A 21786-nucleotide genomic window follows, 5' to 3' on the forward strand; every position below is an offset into this window, starting at 1 on the left:
TTGTACTTTTAAGCATCTAGTCGGCTAGACCTTGCAGTTTTGAAAGGCAATTGTGAAATGGCTCACTTCCTGAACTTGGAGCACAAAAAAGCCTACAGCACCTGGTATTCCCAGGCGGTCTCCCATCCAGGTACTAACGAGGCCCGACACTGCTTAGCTTCCGAGATCAGACGCATTCAGTGTGGTGTGGCCGTAGGCTCTGGGCCTTGTGAGTTTTGTACTTTTAAGCATCTAGTCGGCTAGACCTTGCAGTTTTGAAAGGCAATTGTGAAATGGCTCACTTCCTGAACTTGGAGCACAAAAAAGCCTACAGCACCTGGTATTCCCAGGCGGTCTCCCATCCAGGTACTAACTAGGCCCGACACTGCTTAGCTTCTGAGATCAGACGAGATCAGGCGCATTCAGTGTGGTGTGGCCGTAGGCTCTGGGCCCAGTGAGTTTTGTACTTTTAAGCATCTAGTCGGCTAGACCTTGCAGTTTTAAAAGGCAATTGAGAAAGGGCTCACTTCCTGAACTTGGAGCACAAAAAAGCCTACAGCACCTGGTATTCCCAGGCGGTCTCCCATCCAGGTACTAACTAGGCCTGACACTGCTTAACTTCCGAGATCAGACGAGATCGGGTGCATTCAGTGTGGTGTGGCCGTAGGCTCTAGGAATGCTAAGAATATTACTCTTATGCATTTGCATTTAGTAAGCTAAGCCATGCAGCCACTTGCAACATGATACCACGCTCATCGCTCGATCAGGCTCGATCAGGCGAGATATATAAGACTGGTGGGCCCATTCAGGACTCCTATGTCTGGTAGGATAACTTTAATTCATCCATCCTGTGTCTGTTGCAGGGAGGTGGAGAGAACAATCAACACAATAATGGTTTTCTTTCATGCCTCTTGAAGGACTCAATATTCTCTGTACTGCATTACATGTGAAAGTCGATTTATTACCCATGAACACACTACCTGTATGCTAATTCTATGTAAAAAGGTAGCTCCAGCCCTCATGATGTTGTCCAACATTTCCGCTATAAAACGGGATACAATTATTTTGGAAACATACCAAATTTGAAAAATAATTGAGAAGTTGCGCAATTACTAATCATGGAGCACAAAAAAGCCTACAGCACCTGGTATTCCCAGGCAGTCTCCCATCCAGGTACTAACTAGGCCCGACCCTGCTTAGCTTCCGAGATCGGGCGCATTCAGTGTGGTGTGGCCGTAGGCTCTGGGCCTAGTGAGTTTTGTACTTTTAAGCATCTAGTCGGCTAGACCTTGCAGTTTTGAAAGGCAATTGTGAAATGGCTCACTTCCTGAACTTGGAGTACAAAAAAGCCTACAGCACCTGGTATTCCCAGGTGGTCTCCCATCCAGGTACTAACTAGGCCCGACACTGCTTAGCTTCCGAGATCAGACGAGATCGGGCGCAATCAGTGTGGTGTGGCCGTAGGCTCTGGGCCTAGTGAGTTTTGTACTTTTAAGCATCTAGTCAGCTAGACCTTGCAGTTTTGAAAGGCAATTGAGAAATGGCTCACTTCCTGAACTTGGAGCACAAAAAAGCCTACAGCACCTGGTATTCCCAGGCGGTCTCCCATCCAGGTACTAACGAGGCCCGACACTGCTTAGCTTCCGAGATCAGACGAGATGGGGCGCATTCAGTGTGGTGTGGCCGTAGGCTCTGGGCCTTGTGAGTTTTGTACTTTTAAGCATCTAGTCAGCTAGACCTTGCAGTTTTGAAAGGCAATTGAGAAATGGCTCACTTCCTGAACTTGGAGCACAAAAAAGCCTACAGCACCTGGTATTCCCAGGCGGTCTCCCATCCAGGTACTAACGAGGCCCGACACTGCTTAGCTTCCGAGATCAGACGAGATCGGGCGCATTCAGTGTGGTGTGGCCGTAGGCTCTGGGCCTTGTGAGTTTTGTACTTTTAAGCATCTAGTCGGCTAGACCTTGCAGTTTTAAAAGGCAATTGAGAAAGGGCTCACTTCCTGAACTTGGAGCACAAAAAAGCCTACAGCACCTGGTATTCCCAGGCGGTCTCCCATCCAGGTACTAACTAGGCCTGACACTGCTTAACTTCCGAGATCAGACGAGATCGGGTGCATTCAGTGTGGTGTGGCCGTAGGCTCTAGGAACGCTAAGAATATTACTCTTATGCATTTGCATTTAGTAAGCTAAGCCATGCAGCCACTTGCAACATGATACCACGCTCATCGCTCGATCAGGCTCGATCAGGCGAGATATATAAGACTGGTGGGCCCATTCAGGACTCCTATGTCTGGTAGGATAACTTTAATTCATCCATCCTGTGTCTGTTGCAGGGAGGTGGAGAGAACAATCAACACAATAATGGTTTTCTTTCATGCCTCTTGAAGGACTCAATATTCTCTGTACTGCATTACATGTGAAAGTCGATTTATTACCCATGAACACACTACCTGTATGCTAATTCTATGTAAAAAGGTAGCTCCAGCCCTCATGATGTTGTCCAACATTTCCGCTATAAAACGGGATACAATTATTTTGGAAACATACCAAATTTGAAAAATAATTGAGAAGTTGCGCAATTACTAATCATGGAGCACAAAAAAGCCTACAGCACCTGGTATTCCCAGGCAGTCTCCCATCCAGGTACTAACTAGGCCCGACACTGCTTAGCTTCTGAGATCAGACGAGATCAGGCGCATTCAGTGTGGTGTGGCCGTAGGGTCTGGGCCTAGTGAGTTTTGTACTTTTAAGCATCTAGTCGGCTAGACCTTGCAGTTTTGAAAGGCAATTGTGAAATGGCTCACTTCCTGAACTTGGAGCACAAAAAAGCCTACAGCACCTGGTATTCCCAGGTGGTCTCCCATCCAGGTACTAACTAGGCCCGACACTGCTTAGCTTCTGAGATCAGACAAGATCAGGCGCATTCAGTGTGGTGTGGCCGTAGGCTCTGGGCCTAGTGAGTTTTGTACTTTTAAGCATCTAGTCGGCTAGACCTTGCAGTTTTAAAAGGCAATTGAGAAAGGGCTCACTTCCTGAACTTGGAGCACAAAAAAGCCTACAGCACCTGGTATTCCCAGGCGGTCTCCCATCCAGGTACTAACTAGGCCTGACACTGCTTAACTTCCGAGATCAGACGAGATCGGGTGCATTCAGTGTGGTGTGGCCGTAGGCTCTAGGAATGCTAAGAATATTACTCTTATGCATTTGCATTTAGTAAGCTAAGCCATGCAGCCACTTGCAACATGATACCACGCTCATCGCTCGATCAGGCTCGATCAGGCGAGATATATAAGACTGGTGGGCCCATTCAGGACTCCTATGTCTGGTAGGATAACTTTAATTCATCCATCCTGTGTCTGTTGCAGGGAGGTGGAGAGAACAATCAACACAATAATGGGTTTCTTTCATGCCTCTTGAAGGACTCAATATTCTCTGTACTGCATTACATGTGAAAGTCGATTTATTACCCATGAACACACTACCTGTATGCTAATTCTATGTAAAAAGGTAGCTCCAGCCCTCATGATGTTGTCCAACATTTCCGCTATAAAACGGGATACAATTATTTTGGAAACATACCAAATTTGAAAAATAATTGAGAAGTTGCGCAATTACTAATCATGGAGCACAAAAAAGCCTACAGCACCTGGTATTCCCAGGCAGTCTCCCATCCAGGTACTAACTAGGCCCGACCCTGCTTAGCTTCCGAGATCGGGCGCATTCAGTGTGGTGTGGCCGTAGGCTCTGGGCCTAGTGAGTTTTGTACTTTTAAGCATCTAGTCGGCTAGACCTTGCAGTTTTGAAAGGCAATTGTGAAATGGCTCACTTCCTGAACTTGGAGCACAAAAAAGCCTACAGCACCTGGTATTCCCAGGCGGTCTCCCATCCAGGTACTAACGAGGCCCGACACTGCTTAGCTTCCGAGATCAGACGCATTCAGTGTGGTGTGGCCGTAGGCTCTGGGCCTTGTGAGTTTTGTACTTTTAAGCATCTAGTCGGCTAGACCTTGCAGTTTTGAAAGGCAATTGTGAAATGGCTCACTTCCTGAACTTGGAGCACAAAAAAGCCTACAGCACCTGGTATTCCCAGGCGGTCTCCCATCCAGGTACTAACTTGGCCCGACACTGCTTAGCTTCTGAGATCAGACGAGATCAGGCGCATTCAGTGTGGTGTGGCCGTAGGCTCTGGGCCCAGTGAGTTTTGTACTTTTAAGCATCTAGTCGGCTAGACCTTGCAGTTTTAAAAGGCAATTGAGAAAGGGCTCACTTCCTGAACTTGGAGCACAAAAAAGCCTACAGCACCTGGTATTCCCAGGCAGTCTCCCATCCAGGTACTAACTAGGCCTGACACTGCTTAACTTCCGAGATCAGACGAGATCGGGTGCATTCAGTGTGGTGTGGCCGTAGGCTCTAGGAATGCTAAGAATATTACTCTTATGCATTTGCATTTAGTAAGCTAAGCCATGCAGCCACTTGCAACATGATACCACGCTCATCGCTCGATCAGGCTCGATCAGGCGAGATATATAAGACTGGTGGGCCCATTCAGGACTCCTATGTCTGGTAGGATAACTTTAATTCATCCATCCTGTGTCTGTTGCAGGGAGGTGGAGAGAACAATCAACACAATAATGGTTTTCTTTCATGCCTCTTGAAGGACTCAATATTCTCTGTACTGCATTACATGTGAAAGTCGATTTATTACCCATGAACACACTACCTGTATGCTAATTCTATGTAAAAAGGTAGCTCCAGCCCTCATGATGTTGTCCAACATTTCCGCTATAAAACGGGATACAATTATTTTGGAAACATACCAAATTTGAAAAATAATTGAGAAGTTGCGCAATTACTAATCATGGAGCACAAAAAAGCCTACAGCACCTGGTATTCCCAGGCAGTCTCCCATCCAGGTACTAACTAGGCCCGACCCTGCTTAGCTTCCGAGATCGGGCGCATTCAGTGTGGTGTGGCCGTAGGCTCTGGGCCTAGTGAGTTTTGTACTTTTAAGCATCTAGTCGGCTAGACCTTGCAGTTTTGAAAGGCAATTGTGAAATGGCTCACTTCCTGAACTTGGAGTACAAAAAAGCCTACAGCACCTGGTATTCCCAGGTGGTCTCCCATCCAGGTACTAACTAGGCCCGACACTGCTTAGCTTCCGAGATCAGACGAGATCGGGCGCAATCAGTGTGGTGTGGCCGTAGGCTCTGGGCCTAGTGAGTTTTGTACTTTTAAGCATCTAGTCAGCTAGACCTTGCAGTTTTGAAAGGCAATTGAGAAATGGCTCACTTCCTGAACTTGGAGCACAAAAAAGCCTACAGCACCTGGTATTCCCAGGCGGTCTCCCATCCAGGTACTAACGAGGCCCGACACTGCTTAGCTTCCGAGATCAGACGAGATGGGGCGCATTCAGTGTGGTGTGGCCGTAGGCTCTGGGCCTTGTGAGTTTTGTACTTTTAAGCATCTAGTCAGCTAGACCTTGCAGTTTTGAAAGGCAATTGAGAAATGGCTCACTTCCTGAACTTGGAGCACAAAAAAGCCTACAGCACCTGGTATTCCCAGGCGGTCTCCCATCCAGGTACTAACGAGGCCCGACACTGCTTAGCTTCCGAGATCAGACGAGATCGGGCGCATTCAGTGTGGTGTGGCCGTAGGCTCTGGGCCTTGTGAGTTTTGTACTTTTAAGCATCTAGTCGGCTAGACCTTGCAGTTTTAAAAGGCAATTGAGAAAGGGCTCACTTCCTGAACTTGGAGCACAAAAAAGCCTACAGCACCTGGTATTCCCAGGCGGTCTCCCATCCAGGTACTAACTAGGCCTGACACTGCTTAACTTCCGAGATCAGACGAGATCGGGTGCATTCAGTGTGGTGTGGCCGTAGGCTCTAGGAACGCTAAGAATATTACTCTTATGCATTTGCATTTAGTAAGCTAAGCCATGCAGCCACTTGCAACATGATACCACGCTCATCGCTCGATCAGGCTCGATCAGGCGAGATATATAAGACTGGTGGGCCCATTCAGGACTCCTATGTCTGGTAGGATAACTTTAATTCATCCATCCTGTGTCTGTTGCAGGGAGGTGGAGAGAACAATCAACACAATAATGGTTTTCTTTCATGCCTCTTGAAGGACTCAATATTCTCTGTACTGCATTACATGTGAAAGTCGATTTATTACCCATGAACACACTACCTGTATGCTAATTCTATGTAAAAAGGTAGCTCCAGCCCTCATGATGTTGTCCAACATTTCCGCTATAAAACGGGATACAATTATTTTGGAAACATACCAAATTTGAAAAATAATTGAGAAGTTGCGCAATTACTAATCATGGAGCACAAAAAAGCCTACAGCACCTGGTATTCCCAGGCAGTCTCCCATCCAGGTACTAACTAGGCCCGACCCTGCTTAGCTTCCGAGATCGGGCGCATTCAGTGTGGTGTGGCCGTAGGCTCTAGGCCTAGTGAGTTTTGTACTTTTAAGCATCTAGTCGGCTAGACCTTGCAGTTTTGAAAGGCAATTGTGAAATGGCTCACTTCCTGAACTTGGAGCACAAAAAAGCCTACAGCACCTGGTATTCCCAGGTGGTCTCCCATCCAGGTACTAACTAGGCCCGACACTGCTTAGCTTCCGAGATGAGACGAGATCGGGCGCAATCAGTGTGGTGTGGCCGTAGGCTCTGGGCCTAGTGAGTTTTGTACTTTTAAGCATCTAGTCGGCTAGACCTTGCAGTTTTGACAGGCAATTGTGAAATGGCTCACTTCCTGAACTTGGAGTACAAAAAAGCCTACAGCACCTGGTATTCCCAGGTGGTCTCCCATCCAGGTACTAACTAGGCCCGACACTGCTTAGCTTCTGAGATCAGACGAGATCGGGCGCAATCAGTGTGGTGTGGCCGTAGGCTCTGGGCCTAGTGAGTTTTGTACTTTTAAGCATCTAGTCAGCTAGACCTTGCAGTTTTGAAAGGCAATTGAGAAATGGCTCACTTCCTGAACTTGGAGCACAAAAAAGCCTACAGCACCTGGTATTCCCAGGCGGTCTCCCATCCAGGTACTAACAAGGCCCGACACTGCTTAGCTTCCGAGATCAGACGAGATCGGGCGCATTCAGTGTGGTGTGGCCGTAGGCTCTGGGCCTTGTGAGTTTTGTACTTTTAAGCATCTAGTCGGCTAGACCTTGCAGTTTTGAAAGGCAATTGAGAAATGGCTCACTTCCTGAACTTGGAGTACAAAAAAGCCTACAGCACCTGGTATTCCCAGGCGGTCTCCCATCCAGGTACGAACTAGGCCCGACACTGCTTAGCTTCTGAGATCAGACGAGATCAGGCGCATTCAGTGTGGTGTGGCCGTAGGCTCTGGGCCTAGTGAGTTTTGTACTTTTAAGCATCTAGTCGGCTAGACCTTGCAGTTTTGAAAGGCAATTGTGAAATGGCTCACTTCCTGAACTTGGAGCACAAAAAAGCCTACAGCACCTGGTATTCCCAGGTGGTCTCCCATCCAGGTACTAACTAGGCCCGACACTGCTTAGCTTCCGAGATCAGACGAGATCGGGCGCAATCAGTGTGGTGTGTCCGTAGTCTCTGGGCCTAGTGAGTTTTGTACTTTTAAGCATCTAGTCAGCTAGACCTTGCAGTTTTGAATGGCAATTGAGAAATGGCTCACTTCCTGAACTTGGAGCACAAAAAAGCCTACAGCACCTGGTATTCCCAGGCGGTCTCCCATCCAGGTACTAACGAGGCCCGACACTGCTTAGCTTCCGAGATCAGACGAGATCGGGCGCATTCAGTGTGGTGTGGCCGTAGGCTCTGGGCCTTGTGAGTTTTGTACTTTTAAGCATCTAGTCGGCTAGACCTTGCAGTTTTAAAAGGCAATTGAGAAAGGGCTCACTTCCTGAACTTGGAGCACAAAAAAGCCTACAGCACCTGGTATTCCCAGGCAGTCTCCCATCCAGGTACTAACTAGGCCTGACACTGCTTAACTTCCGAGATCAGACGAGATCAGGTGCATTCAGTGTGGTGTGGCCGTAGGCTCTAGGAATGCTAAGAATATTACTCTTATGCATTTGCATTTAGTAAGCTAAGCCATGCAGCCACTTGCAACATGATACCACGCTCATCGCTCGATCAGGCTCGATCAGGCGAGATATATAAGACTGGTGGGCCCATTCAGGACTCCTATGTCTGGTAGGATAACTTTAATTCATCCATCCTGTGTCTGTTGCAGGGAGGTGGAGAGAACAATCAACACAATAATGGTTTTCTTTCATGCCTCTTGAAGGACTCAATATTCTCTGTACTGCATTACATGTGAAAGTCGATTTATTACCCATGAACACACTACCTGTATGCTAATTCTATGTAAAAAGGTAGCTCCAGCCCTCATGATGTTGTCCAACATTTCCGCTATAAAACGGGATACAATTATTTTGGAAACATACCAAATTTGAAAAATAATTGAGAAGTTGCGCAATTACTAATCATGGAGCACAAAAAAGCCTACAGCACCTGGTATTCCCAGGCAGTCTCCCATCCAGGTACTAACTAGGCCTGACCCTGTTTAGCTTCCGAGATCGGGCGCATTCAGTGTGGTGTGGCCGTAGGCTCTGGGCCTAGTGAGTTTTGTACTTTTAAGCATCTAGTCGGCTAGACCTTGCAGTTTTGAAAGGCAATTGAGAAATGGCTCACTTCCTGAACTTGGAGTACAAAAAAGCCTACAGCACCTGGTATTCCCAGGCGGTCTCCCATCCAGGTACTAACTAGGCCCGACACTGCTTAGCTTCTGAGATCAGACGAGATCAGGCGCATTCAGTGTGGTGTGGCCGTAGGCTCTGGGCCTAGTGAGTTTTGTACTTTTAAGCATCTAGTCGGCTAGACCTTGCAGTTTTGAAAGGCAATTGTGAAATGGCTCACTTCCTGAACTTGGAGCACAAAAAAGCCTACAGCACCTGGTATTCCCAGGTGGTCTCCCATCCAGGTACTAACTAGGCCCGACACTGCTTAGCTTCCAAGATCAGACGAGATCGGGCGCAATCAGTGTGGTGTGTCCGTAGTCTCTGGGCCTAGTGAGTTTTGTACTTTTAAGCATCTAGTCAGCTAGACCTTGCAGTTTTGAATGGCAATTGAGAAATGGCTCACTTCCTGAACTTGGAGCACAAAAAAGCCTACAGCACCTGGTATTCCGAGGCGGTCTCCCATCCAGGTACTAACGAGGCCCGACACTGCTTAGCTTCCGAGATCAGACGAGATCGGGCGCATTCAGTGTGGTGTGGCCGTAGGCTCTGGGCCCTGTGAGTTTTGTACTTTTAAGCATCTAGTCGGCTAGACCTTGCAGTTTTAAAAGGCAATTGAGAAAGGGCTCACTTCCTGAACTTGGAGCACAAAAAAGCCTACAGCACCTGGTATTCCCAGGTGGTCTCCCATCCAGGTACTAACTAGGCCTGACACTGCTTAACTTCCGAGATCAGACGAGATCGGGTGCATTCAGTGTGGTGTGGCCGTAGGCTCTAGGAATGCTAAGAATATTACTCTTATGCATTTGCATTTAGTAAGCTAAGCCATGCAGCCACTTGCAACATGATACCACGCTCATCGCTCGATCAGGCGAGATATATAAGACTGGTGGGCCCATTCAGGACTCCTATGTCTGGTAGGATAACTTTAATTCATCCATCCTGTGTCTGTTGCAGGGAGGTGGAGAGAACAATCAACACAATAATGGTTTTCTTTCATGCCTCTTGAAGGACTCAATATTCTCTGTACTGCATTACATGTGAAAGTCGATTTATTACCCATGAACACACTACCTGTATGCTAATTCTATGTAAAAAGGTAGCTCCAGCCCTCATGATGTTGTCCAACATTTCCGCTATAAAACGGGATACAATTATTTTGGAAACATACCAAATTTGAAGAATAATTGAGAAGTTGCGCAATTACTAATCATGGAGCACAAAAAAGCCTACAGCACCTGGTATTCCCAGGCAGTCTCCCATCCAGGTACTAACTAGGCCCGACCCTGTTTAGCTTCCGAGATCGGGTGCATTCAGTGTGGTGTGGCCGTAGGCTCTGGGCCTAGTGAGTTTTGTACTTTTAAGCATCTAGTCGGCTAGACCTTGCAGTTTTGAAAGGCAATTGTGAAATGGCTCACTTCCTGAACTTGGAGCACAAAAAAGCCTACAGCACCTGGTATTCCCAGGCGGTCTCCCATCCAGGTACTAACGAGGCCCGACACTGCTTAGCTTCCGAGATCAGACGCATTCAGTGTGGTGTGGCCGTAGGCTCTGGGCCTTGTGAGTTTTGTACTTTTAAGCATCTAGTCGGCTAGACCTTGCAGTTTTGAAAGGCAATTGAGAAATGGCTCACTTCCTGAACTTGGAGTACAAAAAAGCCTACAGCACCTGGTATTCCCAGGCGGTCTCCCATCCAGGTACTAACTAGGCCCGACACTGCTTAGCTTCTGAGATCAGACGAGATCAGGCGCATTCAGTGTGGTGTGGCCGTAGGCTCTGGGCCCAGTGAGTTTTGTACTTTTAAGCATCTAGTCGGCTAGACCTTGCAGTTTTAAAAGGCAATTGAGAAAGGGCTCACTTCCTGAACTTGGAGCACAAAAAAGCCTACAGCACCTGGTATTCCCAGGCGGTCTCCCATCCAGGTACTAACTAGGCCTGACACTGCTTAACTTCCGAGATCAGACGAGATCGGGTGCATTCAGTGTGGTGTGGCCGTAGGCTCTAGGAATGCTAAGAATATTACTCTTATGCATTTGCATTTAGTAAGCTAAGCCATGCAGCCACTTGCAACATGATACCACGCTCATCGCTCGATCAGGCGAGATATATAAGACTGGTGGGCCCATTCAGGACTCCTATGTCTGGTAGGATAACTTTAATTCATCCATCCTGTGTCTGTTGCAGGGAGGTGGAGAGAACAATCAACACAATAATGGGTTTCTTTCATGCCTCTTGAAGGACTCAATATTCTCTGTACTGCATTACATGTGAAAGTCGATTTATTACCCATGAACACACTACCTGTATGCTAATTCTATGTAAAAAGGTAGCTCCAGCCCTCATGATGTTGTCCAACATTTCCGCTATAAAACGGGATACAATTATTTTGGAAACATACCAAATTTGAAAAATAATTGAGAAGTTGCGCAATTACTAATCATGGAGCACAAAAAAGCCTACAGCACCTGGTATTCCCAGGCAGTCTCCCATCCAGGTACTAACTAGGCCCGACCCTGCTTAGCTTCCTGGGCGCATTCAGTGTGGTGTGGCCGTAGGCTCTGGGCCTAGTGAGTTTTGTACTTTTAAGCATCTAGTCGGCTAGACCTTGCAGTTTTGAAAGGCAATTGTGAAATGGCTCACTTCCTGAACTTGGAGCACAAAAAAGCCTACAGCACCTGGTATTCCCAGGCGGTCTCCCATCCAGGTACTAACGAGGCCCGACACTGCTTAGCTTCCGAGATCAGACGAGATCGGGCGCATTCAGTGTGGTGTGGCCGTAGGCTGTGGGCCTTGTGAGTTTTGTACTTTTAAGCATCTAGTCGGCTAGACCTTGCAGTTTTGAAAGGTAATTGAGAAATGGCTCACTTCCTGAACTTGGAGTACAAAAAAGCCTACAGCACCTGGTATTCCCAGGCGGTCTCCCATCCAGGTACTAACTAGGCCCGACACTGCTTAGCTTCTGAGATCAAACGAGATCAGGCGCATTCAGTGTGGTGTTGCCGTAGGCTCTGGGCCTAGTGAGTTTTGTACTTTTAAGCATCTAGTCGGCTAGACCTTGCAGTTTTGAAAGGCAATTGAGAAAGGGCTCACTTCCTGAACTTGGAGCACAAAAAAGCCTACAGCACCTGGTATTCCCAGGCGGTCTCCCATCCAGGTACTAACTAGGCCTAACACTGCTTAACTTCCGAGATCAGACGAGATCGGGTGCATTCAGTGTGGTGTGGCCGTAGACTCTAGGAATGCTAAGAATATTACTCTTATGCATTTGCATTTAGTAAGCTAAGCCATGCAGCCACTTGCAACATGATACCACGCTCATCGCTCGATCAGGCTCGATCAGGCGAGATATATAAGACTGGTGGGCCCATTCAGGACTCCTATGTCTGGTAGGATAACTTTAATTCATCCATCCTGTGTCTGTTGCAGGGAGGTGGAGAGAACAATCAACACAATAATGGTTTTCTTTCATGCCTCTTGAAGGACTCAATATTCTCTGTACTGCATTACATGTGAAAGTCAATTTATTACCCATGAACACACTACCTGTATGCTAATTCTATGTAAAAAGGTAGCTCCAGCCCTCATGATGTTGTCCAACATTTCCGCTATAAAACGGGATACAATTATTTTGGAAACATACCAAATTTGAAAAATATTTGAGAAGTTGCGCAATTACTAATCATGGAGCACAAAAAAGCCTACAGCACCTGGTATTCCCAGGCAGTCTCCCATCCAGGTACTAACTAGGCCCAACCCTGCTTAGCTTCCGAGATCGGGCGCATTCAGTGTGGTGTGGCCGTAGGCTCTGGGCCTAGTGAGTTTTGTACTTTTAAGCATCTAGTCGGCTAGACCTTGCAGTTTTGAAAGGCAATTGTGAAATGGCTCACTTCCTGAACTTGGAGCACAAAAAAGCCTACAGCACCTGGTATTCCCAGGCGGTCTCCCATCCAGGTACTAACAAGGCCCGACACTGCTTAGCTTCCGAGATCAGACAAGATCGGGTGCATTCAGTGTGGTGTGGCCGTAGGCTCTGGGCCTTGTGAGTTTTGTACTTTTAAGCATCTAGTCGGCTAGACCTTGCAGTTTTGAAAGGCAATTGAGAAATGGCTCACTTCCTGAACTTGGAGTACAAAAAAAGCCTACAGCACCTGGTATTCCCAGGCGGTCTCCCATCCAGGTACTAACTAGGCCCGACACTGCTTAGCTTCTGAGATCAGACGAGATCAGGCGCATTCAGTGTGGTGTGGCCGTAGGCTCTGGGCCTAGTGAGTTTTGTACTTTTAAGCATCTAGTCGGCTAGACCTTGCAGTTTTAAAAGGCAATTTAGAAAGGGCTCACTTCCTGAACTTGGAGCCCAAAAAAAGCCTACAGCACCTGGTATTCCCAGGCGGTCTCCCATCCAGGTACTAACTAGGCCTGACACTGCTTAACTTCCAAGATCAGACGAGATCAGGTGCATTCAGTGTGGTGTGGCCGTAGGCTCTAGGAATGCTAAGAATATTACTCTTATGCATTTGCATTTAGTAAGCTAAGCCATGCAGCCACTTGCAACATGATACCACGCTCATCGCTCGATCAGGCGAGATATATAAGACTGGTGGGCCCATTCAGGACTCCTATGTCTGGTAGGATAACTTTAATTCATCCATCCTGTGTCTGTTGCAGGGAGGTGGAGAGAACAATCAACACAATAATGGTTTTCTTTCATGCCTCTTGAAGGACTCAATATTCTCTGTACTGCATTACATGTGAAAGTCGATTTATTACCCATGAACACACTACCTGTATGCTAATTCTATGTAAAAAGGTAGCTCCAGCCCTCATGATGTTGTCCAACATTTCCGCTATAAAACGGGATACAATTATTTAGGAAACATACCAAATTTGAAAAATAATTGAGAAGTTGCGCAATTACTAATCATGGAGCACAAAAAAGCCTACAGCACCTGGTATTCCCAGGCAGTCTCCCATCCAGGTACTAACTAGGCCCGACCCTGCTTAGCTTCTGAGATCGGGCGCATTCAGTGTGGTGTGGCCATAGGCTCTGGGCCTAGTGAGTTTTGTACTTTTAAGCATCTAGTCGGCTAGACCTTGCAGTTTTGAAAGGCAATTGTGAAATGGCTCACTTCCTGAACTTGGAGCACAAAAAAGCCTACAGCACCTGGTATTCCCAGGCGGTCTCCCATCCAGGTACTAACGAGGCCCGACACTGCTTAGCTTCCGAGATCAGACGAGATCGGGCGCATTCAGTGTGGTGTGGCCGTAGGTTCTGGGCCTTGTGAGTTTTGTACTTTTAAGCATCTAGTCGGCTAGACCTTGCAGTTTTGAAAGGCAATTGAGAAATGGCTCACTTCCTGAACTTGGAGTACAAAAAAGCCTACAGCACCTGGTATTCCCAGGCGGTCTCCCATCCAGGTACTAACTAGGCCCGACACTGCTTAGCTTCTGAGGTCAGACGAGATCAGGCGCATTCAGTGTGGTGTGGCCATTGGCTCTGGGCCTAGTGAGTTTTGTACTTTTAAGCATCTAGTCGGCTAGACCTTGCAGTTTTGAAAGGCAATTGAGAAAGGGCTCACTTCCTGAACTTGGAGCACAAAAAAGCCTACAGCACCTGGTATTCCCAGGCGGTCTCCCATCCAGGTACTAACTAGGCCTAACACTGCTTAACTTCCAAGATCAGACGAGATCGGGTGCATTCAGTGTGGTGTGGCCGTAGGCTCTAGGAATGCTAAGAATATTACTCTTATGCATTTGCATTTAGTAAGCTAAGCCATGCAGCCACTTGCAACATGATACCACGCTCATCGCTCGATCAGGCTCGATCAGGCGAGATATATAAGACTGGTGGGCCCATTCAGGACTCCTATGTCTGGTAGGATAACTTTAATTCATCCATCCTGTGTCTGTTGCAGGGAGGTGGAGAGAACAATCAACACAATAATGGGTTTCTTTCATGCCTCTTGAAGGACTCAATATTCTCTGTACTGCATTACATGTGAAAGTCGATTTATTACCCATGAACACACTACCTGTATGCTAATTCTATGTAAAAAGGTAGCTCCAGCCCTCATGATGTTGTCCAACATTTCCGCTATAAAACGGGATACAATTATTTTGGAAACATACCAAATTTGAAAAATAATTGAGAAGTTGCGCAATTACTAATCATGGAGCACAAAAAAGCCTACAGCACCTGGTATTCCCAGGCAGTCTCCCATCCAGGTACTAACTTGGTCCGACCCTGCTTAGCTTCCGAGATCGGGCGCATTCAGTGTGGTGTGGCCGTAGGCTCTGGGCCTAGTGAGTTTTGTACTTTTAAGCATCTAGTCGGCTAGACCTGGCAGTTTTGAAAGGCAATTGTGAAATGGCTCACTTCCTGAACTTGGAGTACAAAAAAGCCTACAGCACCTGGTATTCCCAGGTGGTCTCCCATCCAGGTACTAACTAGGCCCGACACTGCTTAGCTTCCGAGATCAGACGAGATCGGGCGCATTCAGTGTGGTGTGGCCGTAGGCTCTGGGCCTTGTGAGTTTTGTACTTTTAAGCATCTAGTCGGCTAGACCTTGCAGTTTTGAAAGGCAATTGAGAAATGGCTCACTTCCTGAACTTGGAGTACAAAAAATCCTACAGCACCTGGTATTCCCAGGCGGTCTCCCATCCAGGTACTAACTAGGCCCGACACTGCTTAGCTTCTGAGATCAGACGAGATCAGGCGCATTCAGTGTGGTGTGGCCATAGGCTCTGGGCCTAGTGAGTTTTGTACTTTTAAGCATCTAGTCGGCTAGACCTTGCAGTTTTGAAAGGCAATTGAGAAAGGGCTCACTTCCTGAACTTGGAGCACAAAAAAGCCTACAGCACCTGGTATTCCCAGGCGGTCTCCCATCCAGGTACTAACTAGGCCTAACACTGCTTAACTTCCGAGATCAGACGAGATCGGGTGCATTCAGTGTGGTGTGGCCGTAGGTTCTAGGAATGCTAAGAATATTACTCTTATGCATTTGCATTTAGTAAGCTAAGCCATGCAGCCACTTGCAACATGATACCACGCTCATCGCTCGATCAGGCTCGATCAGGCGAGATATATAAGACTGGTGGGCCCATTCAGGACTCCTATGTCTGGTAGGATAACTTTAATTCATCCATCCTGTGTCTGTTGCAGGGAGGTGGAGAGAACAATCAACACAATAATGGGTTTCTTTCATGCCTCTTGAAGGACTCAATATTCTCTGTACTGCATTACATGTGAAAGTCGATTTATTACCCATGAACACACTACCTGTATGCTAATTCTATGTAAAAAGGTAGCTCCAGCCCTCATGATGTTGTCCAACATTTCCGCTATAAAACGGGATACAATTATTTTGGAAACATACCAAATTTGAAAAATAATTGAGAAGTTGCGCAATTAGTAATCATGGAGCACAAAAAAGCCTACAGCACCTGGTATTCCCAGGCAGTCTCCCATCCAGGTACTAACTAGGCCCGACCCTGCTTAGCTTCCGAGATCTGGCGCATTCAGTGTGGTGTGGCCGTAGGCTCTGGGCCTAGTGAGTTTTGTACTTTTAAGCATCTAGTCGGCTAGACCTTGCAGTTTTGAAAGGCAATTGTGAAATGGCTCACTTCCTGAACTTGGAGCACAAAAAAGCCTACAGCACCTGGTATTCCCAGGCGGTCTCCCATCCAGGTACTAACGAGGCCCGACACTGCTTAGCTTCCGAGATCAGACGAGATCGGGCGCATTCAGTGTGGTGTGGCCGTAGGCTCTGGGCCTTGTGAGTTTTGTACTTTTAAGCATCTAGTCGGCTAGACCTTGCAGTTTTGAAAGGCAATTGAGAAATGGCTCACTTCCTGAACTTGGAGTACAAAAAAGCCTACAGCACCTGGTATTCCCAGGCGGTCTCCCATCCAGGTACTAACTAGGCCCGACACTGCTTAGCTTCTGAGATCAGACGAGATCAGGCGCATTCAGTGTGGTGTGGCCATAGGCTCTGGGCCTAGTGAGTTTTGTACTTTTAAGCATCTAGTCGGCTAGACCTTGCAGTTTTGAAAGGCAATTGAGAAAGGGCTCACTTCCTGAACTTGGAGCACAAAAAAGCCTACAGCACCTGGTATTCCCAGGCGGTCTCCCATCCAGGTACTAACTAGGCCTAACACTGCTTAACTTCCGAGATCAGACGAGATCGGGTGCATTCAGTGTGGTGTGGCCGTAGGCTCTAGGAATGCTAAGAATATTACTCTTATGCATTTGCATTTAGTAAGCTAAGCCATGCAGCCACTTGCAACATGATACCACGCTCATCGCTCGATCAGGCGAGATATATAAGACTGGTGGGCCCATTCAGGACTCCTATGTCTGGTAGGATAACTTTAATTCATCCATCCTGTGTCTGTTGCAGGGAGGTGGAGAGAACAATCAACACAATAATGGGTTTCTTTCATGCCTCTTGAAGGACTCAATATTCTCTGTACTGCATTACATGTGAAAGTCGATTTATTACCCATGAACACACTACCTGTATGCTAATTCTATGTAAAAAGGTAGCTCCAGCCCTCATGATGTTGTCCAACATTTCCGCTATAAAACGGGATACAATTATTTTGGAAACATACCAAATTTGAAAAATAATTGAGAAGTTGCGCAATTACTAATCATGGAGCACAAAAAAGCCTACAGCACCTGGTATTCCCAGGCAGTCTCCCATCCAGGTACTAACTAGGCCTGACCCTGTTTAGCTTCCGAGATCGGGCGCATTCAGTGTGGTGTGGCCGTAGGCTCTGGGCCTAGTGAGTTTTGTACTTTTAAGCATCTAGTCGGCTAGACCTTGCAGTTTTGAAAGGCAATTGAGAAATGGCTCACTTCCTGAACTTGGAGTACAAAAAAGCCTACAGCACCTGGTATTCCCAGGCGGTCTCCCATCCAGGTACTAACTAGGCCCGACACTGCTTAGCTTCTGAGATCAGACGAGATCAGGCGCATTCAGTGTGGTGTGGCCGTAGGCTCTGGGCCTAGTGAGTTTTGTACTTTTAAGCATCTAGTCGGCTAGACCTTGCAGTTTTGAAAGGCAATTGTGAAATGGCTCACTTCCTGAACTTGGAGCACAAAAAAGCCTACAGCACCTGGTATTCCCAGGTGGTCTCCCATCCAGGTACTAACTAGGCCCGACACTGCTTAGCTTCCGAGATCAGACGAGATCGGGCGCAATCAGTGTGGTGTGTCCGTAGTCTCTGGCCTTAGTGAGTTTTGTACTTTTAAGCATCTAGTCAGCTAGACCTTGCAGTTTTGAATGGCAATTGAGAAATGGCTCACTTCCTGAACTTGGAGCACAAAAAAGCCTACAGCACCTGGTATTCCGAGGCGGTCTCCCATCCAGGTACTAACGAGGCCCGACACTGCTTAGCTTCCGAGATCAGACAAGATCGGGCGCATTCAGTGTGGTGTGGCCGTAGGCTCTGGGCCCTGTGAGTTTTGTACTTTTAAGCATCTAGTCGGCTAGACCTTGCAGTTTTAAAAGGCAATTGAGAAAGGGCTCACTTCCTGAACTTGGAGCACAAAAAAGCCTACAGCACCTGGTATTCCCAGGTGGTCTCCCATCCAGGTACTAACTAGGCCTGACACTGCTTAACTTCCGAGATCAGACGAGATCGGGTGCATTCAGTGTGGTGTGGCCGTAGGCTCTAGGAATGCTAAGAATATTACTCTTATGCATTTGCATTTAGTAAGCTAAGCCATGCAGCCACTTGCAACATGATACCACGCTCATCGCTCGATCAGGCGAGATATATAAGACTGGTGGGCCCATTCAGGACTCCTATGTCTGGTAGGATAACTTTAATTCATCCATCCTGTGTCTGTTGCAGGGAGGTGGAGAGAACAATCAACACAATAATGGTTTTCTTTCATGCCTCTTGAAGGACTCAATATTCTCTGTACTGCATTACATGTGAAAGTCGATTTATTACCCATGAACACACTACCTGTATGCTAATTCTATGTAAAAAGGTAGCTCCAGCCCTCATGATGTTGTCCAACATTTCCGCTATAAAACGGGATACAATTATTTTGGAAACATACCAAATTTGAAAAATAATTGAGAAGTTGCGCAATTACTAATCATGGAGCACAAAAAAGCCTACAGCACCTGGTATTCCCAGGCAGTCTCCCATCCAGGTACTAACTAGGCCCGACCCTGTTTAGCTTCCGAGATCGGGCGCATTCAGTGTGGTGTGGCCGTAGGCTCTGGGCCTAGTGAGTTTTGTACTTTTAAGCATCTAGTCGGCTAGACCTTGCAGTTTTGAAAGGCAATTGTGAAATGGCTCACTTCCTGAACTTGGAGCACAAAAAAGCCTACAGCACCTGGTATTCCCAGGCGGTCTCCCATCCAGGTACTAACGAGGCCCGACACTGCTTAGCTTCCGAGATGAGACGAGATCGGGCGCATTCAGTGTGGTGTGGCCGTAGGCTCTGGGCCTTGTGAGTTTTGTACTTTTAAGCATCTAGTCGGCTAGACCTTGCAGTTTTGAAAGGCAATTGAGAAATGGCTCACTTCCTGAACTTGGAGTACAAAAAAGCCTACAGCACCTGGTATTCCCAGGCGGTCTCCCATCCAGGTACTAACTAGGCCCGACACTGCTTAGCTTCTGAGATCAGACGAGATCAGGCGCATTCAGTGTGGTGTGGCCGTAGGGTCTGGGCCTAGTGAGTTTTGTACTTTTAAGCATCTAGTCGGCTAGACCTTGCAGTTTTGAAAGGCAATTGTGAAATGGCTCACTTCCTGAACTTGGAGCACAAAAAAGCCTACAGCACCTGGTATTCCCAGGCGGTCTCCCATCCAGGTACTAACGAGGCCCGACACTGCTTAGCTTCCGAGATCAGACGCATTCAGTGTGGTGTGGCCGTAGGCTCTGGGCCTTGTGAGTTTTGTACTTTTAAGCATCTAGTCGGCTAGACCTTGCAGTTTTGAAAGGCAATTGTGAAATGGCTCACTTCCTGAACTTGGAGCACAAAAAAGCCTACAGCACCTGGTATTCCCAGGCGGTCTCCCATCCAGGTACTAACTAGGCCCGACACTGCTTAGCTTCTGAGATCAGACGAGATCAGGCGCATTCAGTGTGGTGTGGCCGTAGGCTCTGGGCCCAGTGAGTTTTGTACTTTTAAGCATCTAGTCGGCTAGACCTTGCAGTTTTAAAAGGCAATTGAGAAAGGGCTCACTTCCTGAACTTGGAGCACAAAAAAGCCTACAGCACCTGGTATTCCCAGGCGGTCTCCCATCCAGGTACTAACTAGGCCTGACACTGCTTAACTTCCGAGATCAGACGAGATCGGGTGCATTCAGTGTGGTGTGGCCGTAGGCTCTAGGAATGCTAAGAATATTACTCTTATGCATTTGCATTTAGTAAGCTAAGCCATGCAGCCACTTGCAACATGATACCACGCTCATCGCTCGATCAGGCTCGATCAGGCGAGATATATAAGACTGGTGGGCCCATTCAGGACTCCTATGTCTGGTAGGATAACTTTAATTCATCCATCCTGTGTCTGTTGCAGGGAGGTGGAGAGAACAATCAACGCAATAATGGGTTTCTTTCATGCCTCTTGAAGGACTCAATATTCTCTGTACTGCATTACATGTGAAAGTCGATTTATTACCCATGAACACACTACCTGTATGCTAATTCTATGTAAAAAGGTAGCTCCAGCCCTCATGATGTTGTCCAACATTTCCGCTATAAAACGGGATACAATTATTTTGGAAACATACCAAATTTGAAAAATAATTGAGAAGTTGCGCAATTACTAATCATGGAGCACAAAAAAGCCTACAGCACCTGGTATTCCCAGGCAGTCTCCCATCCAGGTACTAACTAGGCCCGACCCTGCTTAGCTTCCTGGGTGCATTCAGTGTGGTGTGGCCGTAGGCTCTGGGCCTAGTGAGTTTTGTACTTTTAAGCATCTAGTCGGCTAGACCTTGCAGTTTTGAAAGGCAATTGTGAAATGGCTCACTTCCTGAACTTGGAGCACAAAAAAGCCTACAGCACCTGGTATTCCCAGGCGGTCTCCCATCCAGGTACTAACGAGGCCCGACACTGCTTAGCTTCTGAGATCAGACGAGATCAGGCGCATTCAGTGTGGTGTGGCCATAGGCTCTGGGCCTTGTGAGTTTTGTACTTTTAAGCATCTAGTCGGCTAGACCTTGCAGTTTTAAAAGGCAATTGAGAAAGGGCTCACTTCCTGAACTTGGAGCACAAAAAAGCCTACAGCACCTGGTATTCCCAGGCGGTCTCCCATCCAGGTACTAACAAGGCCCGACACTGCTTAGCTTCCGAGATCAGACGAGATCGGGCGCATTCAGTGTGGTGTGGCCGTAGGCTCTGGGCCTTGTGAGTTTTGTACTTTTAAGCATCTAGTCGGCTAGACCTTGCAGTTTTGAAAGGCAATTGAGAAATGGCTCACTTCCTGAACTTGGAGTACAAAAAAGCCTACAGCACCTGGTATTCCCAGGCGGTCTCCCATCCAGGTACTAACTAGGCCCGACACTGCTTAGCTTCTGAGATCAGACGAGATCAGGCGCATTCAGTGTGGTGTGGCCGTAGGCTCTGGGCCTAGTGAGTTTTGTACTTTTAAGCATCTAGTCGGCTAGACCTTGCAGTTTTGAAAGGCAATTGTGAAATGGCTCACTTCCTGAACTTGGAGCACAAAAAAACCTACAGCACCTGGTATTCCCAGGTGGTCTCCCATCCAGGTACTAACTAGGCCCGACACTGCTTAGTTTCCGAGATCAGACGAGATCGGGCGCAATCAGTGTGGTGTGTCCGTAGTCTCTGGGCCTAGTGAGTTTTGTACTTTTAAGCATCTAGTCAGCTAGACCTTGCAGTTTTGAATGGCAATTGAGAAATGGCTCACTTCCTGAACTTGGAGCACAAAAAAGCCTACAGCACCTGGTATTCCCAGGCGGTCTCCCATCCAGGTACTAACGAGGCCCGACACAGCTTAGCTTCCGAGATCAGACGCATTCAGTGTGGTGTGGCCGTAGGCTCTGGGCCTTGTGAGTTTTGTACTTTTAAGCATCTAGTCGGCTAGA

The 21786-nt window shown here is 47.4% G+C and overlaps 54 non-coding genes and 20 pseudogenes across 54 annotated transcripts; all 74 read right to left on the reverse strand.

Moving 5' to 3' along the window:
* Positions 1-89: 89 nt before the first annotated feature.
* LOC138457989 (5S ribosomal RNA) lies at positions 90-198 on the reverse strand (annotated as a pseudogene).
* A 106-nt stretch (positions 199-304) lies between these two features.
* On the reverse strand, positions 305-423 carry LOC138456872 (5S ribosomal RNA). The gene has a single exon (XR_011262145.1). It is a non-coding gene; the product is annotated as a 5S ribosomal RNA (ribosomal RNA).
* A 106-nt stretch (positions 424-529) lies between these two features.
* On the reverse strand, positions 530-648 carry LOC138461615 (5S ribosomal RNA). The gene has a single exon (XR_011264226.1). It is a non-coding gene; the product is annotated as a 5S ribosomal RNA (ribosomal RNA).
* Positions 649-1111: 463 nt separating this feature from the next.
* LOC138457308 (5S ribosomal RNA) lies at positions 1112-1220 on the reverse strand (annotated as a pseudogene).
* Positions 1221-1326: 106 nt separating this feature from the next.
* LOC138460624 (5S ribosomal RNA) lies at positions 1327-1445 on the reverse strand. Its single transcript, XR_011263299.1, has one exon. It is a non-coding gene; the product is annotated as a 5S ribosomal RNA (ribosomal RNA).
* A 106-nt stretch (positions 1446-1551) lies between these two features.
* LOC138454888 (5S ribosomal RNA) lies at positions 1552-1670 on the reverse strand. The gene has a single exon (XR_011261546.1). It is a non-coding gene; the product is annotated as a 5S ribosomal RNA (ribosomal RNA).
* A 106-nt stretch (positions 1671-1776) lies between these two features.
* Positions 1777-1895, reverse strand: LOC138462295 (5S ribosomal RNA). The gene has a single exon (XR_011264895.1). It is a non-coding gene; the product is annotated as a 5S ribosomal RNA (ribosomal RNA).
* Positions 1896-2001: 106 nt separating this feature from the next.
* Positions 2002-2120, reverse strand: LOC138461616 (5S ribosomal RNA). Its single transcript, XR_011264227.1, has one exon. It is a non-coding gene; the product is annotated as a 5S ribosomal RNA (ribosomal RNA).
* Positions 2121-2583: 463 nt separating this feature from the next.
* On the reverse strand, positions 2584-2702 carry LOC138454023 (5S ribosomal RNA). Its single transcript, XR_011260719.1, has one exon. It is a non-coding gene; the product is annotated as a 5S ribosomal RNA (ribosomal RNA).
* A 106-nt stretch (positions 2703-2808) lies between these two features.
* Positions 2809-2927, reverse strand: LOC138463121 (5S ribosomal RNA). Its single transcript, XR_011265707.1, has one exon. It is a non-coding gene; the product is annotated as a 5S ribosomal RNA (ribosomal RNA).
* Positions 2928-3033: 106 nt separating this feature from the next.
* On the reverse strand, positions 3034-3152 carry LOC138461617 (5S ribosomal RNA). The gene has a single exon (XR_011264228.1). It is a non-coding gene; the product is annotated as a 5S ribosomal RNA (ribosomal RNA).
* Positions 3153-3615: 463 nt separating this feature from the next.
* LOC138457309 (5S ribosomal RNA) lies at positions 3616-3724 on the reverse strand (annotated as a pseudogene).
* A 106-nt stretch (positions 3725-3830) lies between these two features.
* Positions 3831-3939, reverse strand: LOC138457990 (5S ribosomal RNA; annotated as a pseudogene).
* A 106-nt stretch (positions 3940-4045) lies between these two features.
* LOC138462369 (5S ribosomal RNA) lies at positions 4046-4164 on the reverse strand. The gene has a single exon (XR_011264969.1). It is a non-coding gene; the product is annotated as a 5S ribosomal RNA (ribosomal RNA).
* Positions 4165-4270: 106 nt separating this feature from the next.
* On the reverse strand, positions 4271-4389 carry LOC138463454 (5S ribosomal RNA). The gene has a single exon (XR_011266041.1). It is a non-coding gene; the product is annotated as a 5S ribosomal RNA (ribosomal RNA).
* Positions 4390-4852: 463 nt separating this feature from the next.
* On the reverse strand, positions 4853-4961 carry LOC138457310 (5S ribosomal RNA; annotated as a pseudogene).
* Positions 4962-5067: 106 nt separating this feature from the next.
* Positions 5068-5186, reverse strand: LOC138460625 (5S ribosomal RNA). Its single transcript, XR_011263300.1, has one exon. It is a non-coding gene; the product is annotated as a 5S ribosomal RNA (ribosomal RNA).
* Positions 5187-5292: 106 nt separating this feature from the next.
* On the reverse strand, positions 5293-5411 carry LOC138454889 (5S ribosomal RNA). The gene has a single exon (XR_011261547.1). It is a non-coding gene; the product is annotated as a 5S ribosomal RNA (ribosomal RNA).
* A 106-nt stretch (positions 5412-5517) lies between these two features.
* Positions 5518-5636, reverse strand: LOC138462298 (5S ribosomal RNA). Its single transcript, XR_011264897.1, has one exon. It is a non-coding gene; the product is annotated as a 5S ribosomal RNA (ribosomal RNA).
* A 106-nt stretch (positions 5637-5742) lies between these two features.
* On the reverse strand, positions 5743-5861 carry LOC138461618 (5S ribosomal RNA). Its single transcript, XR_011264229.1, has one exon. It is a non-coding gene; the product is annotated as a 5S ribosomal RNA (ribosomal RNA).
* Positions 5862-6324: 463 nt separating this feature from the next.
* LOC138457312 (5S ribosomal RNA) lies at positions 6325-6433 on the reverse strand (annotated as a pseudogene).
* A 106-nt stretch (positions 6434-6539) lies between these two features.
* On the reverse strand, positions 6540-6658 carry LOC138454683 (5S ribosomal RNA). The gene has a single exon (XR_011261350.1). It is a non-coding gene; the product is annotated as a 5S ribosomal RNA (ribosomal RNA).
* Positions 6659-6764: 106 nt separating this feature from the next.
* LOC138464257 (5S ribosomal RNA) lies at positions 6765-6883 on the reverse strand. Its single transcript, XR_011266839.1, has one exon. It is a non-coding gene; the product is annotated as a 5S ribosomal RNA (ribosomal RNA).
* Positions 6884-6989: 106 nt separating this feature from the next.
* On the reverse strand, positions 6990-7108 carry LOC138461136 (5S ribosomal RNA). The gene has a single exon (XR_011263772.1). It is a non-coding gene; the product is annotated as a 5S ribosomal RNA (ribosomal RNA).
* Positions 7109-7214: 106 nt separating this feature from the next.
* Positions 7215-7333, reverse strand: LOC138462838 (5S ribosomal RNA). The gene has a single exon (XR_011265426.1). It is a non-coding gene; the product is annotated as a 5S ribosomal RNA (ribosomal RNA).
* A 106-nt stretch (positions 7334-7439) lies between these two features.
* On the reverse strand, positions 7440-7558 carry LOC138454485 (5S ribosomal RNA). The gene has a single exon (XR_011261160.1). It is a non-coding gene; the product is annotated as a 5S ribosomal RNA (ribosomal RNA).
* Positions 7559-7664: 106 nt separating this feature from the next.
* LOC138462299 (5S ribosomal RNA) lies at positions 7665-7783 on the reverse strand. The gene has a single exon (XR_011264898.1). It is a non-coding gene; the product is annotated as a 5S ribosomal RNA (ribosomal RNA).
* A 106-nt stretch (positions 7784-7889) lies between these two features.
* LOC138453960 (5S ribosomal RNA) lies at positions 7890-8008 on the reverse strand. Its single transcript, XR_011260658.1, has one exon. It is a non-coding gene; the product is annotated as a 5S ribosomal RNA (ribosomal RNA).
* A 463-nt stretch (positions 8009-8471) lies between these two features.
* Positions 8472-8580, reverse strand: LOC138459056 (5S ribosomal RNA; annotated as a pseudogene).
* A 106-nt stretch (positions 8581-8686) lies between these two features.
* Positions 8687-8805, reverse strand: LOC138456883 (5S ribosomal RNA). The gene has a single exon (XR_011262146.1). It is a non-coding gene; the product is annotated as a 5S ribosomal RNA (ribosomal RNA).
* A 106-nt stretch (positions 8806-8911) lies between these two features.
* On the reverse strand, positions 8912-9030 carry LOC138455254 (5S ribosomal RNA). Its single transcript, XR_011261894.1, has one exon. It is a non-coding gene; the product is annotated as a 5S ribosomal RNA (ribosomal RNA).
* A 106-nt stretch (positions 9031-9136) lies between these two features.
* On the reverse strand, positions 9137-9255 carry LOC138464718 (5S ribosomal RNA). Its single transcript, XR_011267295.1, has one exon. It is a non-coding gene; the product is annotated as a 5S ribosomal RNA (ribosomal RNA).
* Positions 9256-9361: 106 nt separating this feature from the next.
* Positions 9362-9480, reverse strand: LOC138461015 (5S ribosomal RNA). Its single transcript, XR_011263661.1, has one exon. It is a non-coding gene; the product is annotated as a 5S ribosomal RNA (ribosomal RNA).
* A 453-nt stretch (positions 9481-9933) lies between these two features.
* LOC138456595 (5S ribosomal RNA) lies at positions 9934-10042 on the reverse strand (annotated as a pseudogene).
* A 106-nt stretch (positions 10043-10148) lies between these two features.
* Positions 10149-10257, reverse strand: LOC138457991 (5S ribosomal RNA; annotated as a pseudogene).
* Positions 10258-10363: 106 nt separating this feature from the next.
* On the reverse strand, positions 10364-10482 carry LOC138456896 (5S ribosomal RNA). Its single transcript, XR_011262148.1, has one exon. It is a non-coding gene; the product is annotated as a 5S ribosomal RNA (ribosomal RNA).
* Positions 10483-10588: 106 nt separating this feature from the next.
* Positions 10589-10707, reverse strand: LOC138461619 (5S ribosomal RNA). The gene has a single exon (XR_011264230.1). It is a non-coding gene; the product is annotated as a 5S ribosomal RNA (ribosomal RNA).
* Positions 10708-11160: 453 nt separating this feature from the next.
* LOC138459628 (5S ribosomal RNA) lies at positions 11161-11264 on the reverse strand (annotated as a pseudogene).
* A 106-nt stretch (positions 11265-11370) lies between these two features.
* On the reverse strand, positions 11371-11489 carry LOC138462300 (5S ribosomal RNA). The gene has a single exon (XR_011264899.1). It is a non-coding gene; the product is annotated as a 5S ribosomal RNA (ribosomal RNA).
* A 106-nt stretch (positions 11490-11595) lies between these two features.
* Positions 11596-11714, reverse strand: LOC138462916 (5S ribosomal RNA). The gene has a single exon (XR_011265503.1). It is a non-coding gene; the product is annotated as a 5S ribosomal RNA (ribosomal RNA).
* A 106-nt stretch (positions 11715-11820) lies between these two features.
* Positions 11821-11939, reverse strand: LOC138461776 (5S ribosomal RNA). Its single transcript, XR_011264383.1, has one exon. It is a non-coding gene; the product is annotated as a 5S ribosomal RNA (ribosomal RNA).
* A 463-nt stretch (positions 11940-12402) lies between these two features.
* Positions 12403-12511, reverse strand: LOC138456442 (5S ribosomal RNA; annotated as a pseudogene).
* A 106-nt stretch (positions 12512-12617) lies between these two features.
* LOC138462895 (5S ribosomal RNA) lies at positions 12618-12736 on the reverse strand. The gene has a single exon (XR_011265482.1). It is a non-coding gene; the product is annotated as a 5S ribosomal RNA (ribosomal RNA).
* A 107-nt stretch (positions 12737-12843) lies between these two features.
* Positions 12844-12962, reverse strand: LOC138456908 (5S ribosomal RNA). The gene has a single exon (XR_011262150.1). It is a non-coding gene; the product is annotated as a 5S ribosomal RNA (ribosomal RNA).
* A 107-nt stretch (positions 12963-13069) lies between these two features.
* On the reverse strand, positions 13070-13188 carry LOC138454050 (5S ribosomal RNA). Its single transcript, XR_011260744.1, has one exon. It is a non-coding gene; the product is annotated as a 5S ribosomal RNA (ribosomal RNA).
* A 453-nt stretch (positions 13189-13641) lies between these two features.
* LOC138459031 (5S ribosomal RNA) lies at positions 13642-13750 on the reverse strand (annotated as a pseudogene).
* A 106-nt stretch (positions 13751-13856) lies between these two features.
* On the reverse strand, positions 13857-13975 carry LOC138464215 (5S ribosomal RNA). Its single transcript, XR_011266797.1, has one exon. It is a non-coding gene; the product is annotated as a 5S ribosomal RNA (ribosomal RNA).
* Positions 13976-14081: 106 nt separating this feature from the next.
* Positions 14082-14200, reverse strand: LOC138464762 (5S ribosomal RNA). Its single transcript, XR_011267338.1, has one exon. It is a non-coding gene; the product is annotated as a 5S ribosomal RNA (ribosomal RNA).
* Positions 14201-14306: 106 nt separating this feature from the next.
* Positions 14307-14425, reverse strand: LOC138463063 (5S ribosomal RNA). Its single transcript, XR_011265650.1, has one exon. It is a non-coding gene; the product is annotated as a 5S ribosomal RNA (ribosomal RNA).
* A 463-nt stretch (positions 14426-14888) lies between these two features.
* On the reverse strand, positions 14889-14997 carry LOC138457794 (5S ribosomal RNA; annotated as a pseudogene).
* A 106-nt stretch (positions 14998-15103) lies between these two features.
* LOC138460851 (5S ribosomal RNA) lies at positions 15104-15222 on the reverse strand. Its single transcript, XR_011263511.1, has one exon. It is a non-coding gene; the product is annotated as a 5S ribosomal RNA (ribosomal RNA).
* Positions 15223-15328: 106 nt separating this feature from the next.
* Positions 15329-15447, reverse strand: LOC138464608 (5S ribosomal RNA). Its single transcript, XR_011267186.1, has one exon. It is a non-coding gene; the product is annotated as a 5S ribosomal RNA (ribosomal RNA).
* Positions 15448-15553: 106 nt separating this feature from the next.
* LOC138462772 (5S ribosomal RNA) lies at positions 15554-15672 on the reverse strand. Its single transcript, XR_011265362.1, has one exon. It is a non-coding gene; the product is annotated as a 5S ribosomal RNA (ribosomal RNA).
* A 463-nt stretch (positions 15673-16135) lies between these two features.
* LOC138458371 (5S ribosomal RNA) lies at positions 16136-16244 on the reverse strand (annotated as a pseudogene).
* Positions 16245-16350: 106 nt separating this feature from the next.
* Positions 16351-16469, reverse strand: LOC138462301 (5S ribosomal RNA). The gene has a single exon (XR_011264901.1). It is a non-coding gene; the product is annotated as a 5S ribosomal RNA (ribosomal RNA).
* A 106-nt stretch (positions 16470-16575) lies between these two features.
* LOC138461749 (5S ribosomal RNA) lies at positions 16576-16694 on the reverse strand. Its single transcript, XR_011264355.1, has one exon. It is a non-coding gene; the product is annotated as a 5S ribosomal RNA (ribosomal RNA).
* Positions 16695-16800: 106 nt separating this feature from the next.
* Positions 16801-16919, reverse strand: LOC138458805 (5S ribosomal RNA). The gene has a single exon (XR_011262481.1). It is a non-coding gene; the product is annotated as a 5S ribosomal RNA (ribosomal RNA).
* A 453-nt stretch (positions 16920-17372) lies between these two features.
* On the reverse strand, positions 17373-17481 carry LOC138459057 (5S ribosomal RNA; annotated as a pseudogene).
* Positions 17482-17587: 106 nt separating this feature from the next.
* Positions 17588-17706, reverse strand: LOC138456921 (5S ribosomal RNA). Its single transcript, XR_011262153.1, has one exon. It is a non-coding gene; the product is annotated as a 5S ribosomal RNA (ribosomal RNA).
* Positions 17707-17812: 106 nt separating this feature from the next.
* Positions 17813-17931, reverse strand: LOC138454487 (5S ribosomal RNA). Its single transcript, XR_011261161.1, has one exon. It is a non-coding gene; the product is annotated as a 5S ribosomal RNA (ribosomal RNA).
* Positions 17932-18037: 106 nt separating this feature from the next.
* On the reverse strand, positions 18038-18156 carry LOC138454848 (5S ribosomal RNA). The gene has a single exon (XR_011261504.1). It is a non-coding gene; the product is annotated as a 5S ribosomal RNA (ribosomal RNA).
* Positions 18157-18262: 106 nt separating this feature from the next.
* Positions 18263-18381, reverse strand: LOC138461016 (5S ribosomal RNA). Its single transcript, XR_011263662.1, has one exon. It is a non-coding gene; the product is annotated as a 5S ribosomal RNA (ribosomal RNA).
* Positions 18382-18834: 453 nt separating this feature from the next.
* Positions 18835-18943, reverse strand: LOC138457717 (5S ribosomal RNA; annotated as a pseudogene).
* Positions 18944-19049: 106 nt separating this feature from the next.
* On the reverse strand, positions 19050-19168 carry LOC138455014 (5S ribosomal RNA). Its single transcript, XR_011261662.1, has one exon. It is a non-coding gene; the product is annotated as a 5S ribosomal RNA (ribosomal RNA).
* A 106-nt stretch (positions 19169-19274) lies between these two features.
* On the reverse strand, positions 19275-19393 carry LOC138463251 (5S ribosomal RNA). Its single transcript, XR_011265838.1, has one exon. It is a non-coding gene; the product is annotated as a 5S ribosomal RNA (ribosomal RNA).
* Positions 19394-19499: 106 nt separating this feature from the next.
* On the reverse strand, positions 19500-19608 carry LOC138457992 (5S ribosomal RNA; annotated as a pseudogene).
* Positions 19609-19714: 106 nt separating this feature from the next.
* On the reverse strand, positions 19715-19833 carry LOC138456933 (5S ribosomal RNA). The gene has a single exon (XR_011262156.1). It is a non-coding gene; the product is annotated as a 5S ribosomal RNA (ribosomal RNA).
* A 106-nt stretch (positions 19834-19939) lies between these two features.
* On the reverse strand, positions 19940-20058 carry LOC138461620 (5S ribosomal RNA). The gene has a single exon (XR_011264231.1). It is a non-coding gene; the product is annotated as a 5S ribosomal RNA (ribosomal RNA).
* Positions 20059-20521: 463 nt separating this feature from the next.
* On the reverse strand, positions 20522-20625 carry LOC138459373 (5S ribosomal RNA; annotated as a pseudogene).
* Positions 20626-20731: 106 nt separating this feature from the next.
* LOC138463377 (5S ribosomal RNA) lies at positions 20732-20850 on the reverse strand. The gene has a single exon (XR_011265964.1). It is a non-coding gene; the product is annotated as a 5S ribosomal RNA (ribosomal RNA).
* Positions 20851-20956: 106 nt separating this feature from the next.
* On the reverse strand, positions 20957-21075 carry LOC138461137 (5S ribosomal RNA). Its single transcript, XR_011263773.1, has one exon. It is a non-coding gene; the product is annotated as a 5S ribosomal RNA (ribosomal RNA).
* A 106-nt stretch (positions 21076-21181) lies between these two features.
* On the reverse strand, positions 21182-21300 carry LOC138456945 (5S ribosomal RNA). Its single transcript, XR_011262158.1, has one exon. It is a non-coding gene; the product is annotated as a 5S ribosomal RNA (ribosomal RNA).
* Positions 21301-21406: 106 nt separating this feature from the next.
* LOC138455721 (5S ribosomal RNA) lies at positions 21407-21525 on the reverse strand (annotated as a pseudogene).
* Positions 21526-21631: 106 nt separating this feature from the next.
* On the reverse strand, positions 21632-21740 carry LOC138458838 (5S ribosomal RNA; annotated as a pseudogene).
* Positions 21741-21786: the final 46 nt, after the last annotated feature.

Source organism: Ambystoma mexicanum, chromosome 4p (genome assembly GCF_040938575.1).
Source record: "Ambystoma mexicanum isolate Mex_15411 chromosome 4p, UKY_AmexF1_1, whole genome shotgun sequence".
Lineage (NCBI taxonomy): Eukaryota > Metazoa > Chordata > Amphibia > Caudata > Ambystomatidae > Ambystoma > Ambystoma mexicanum.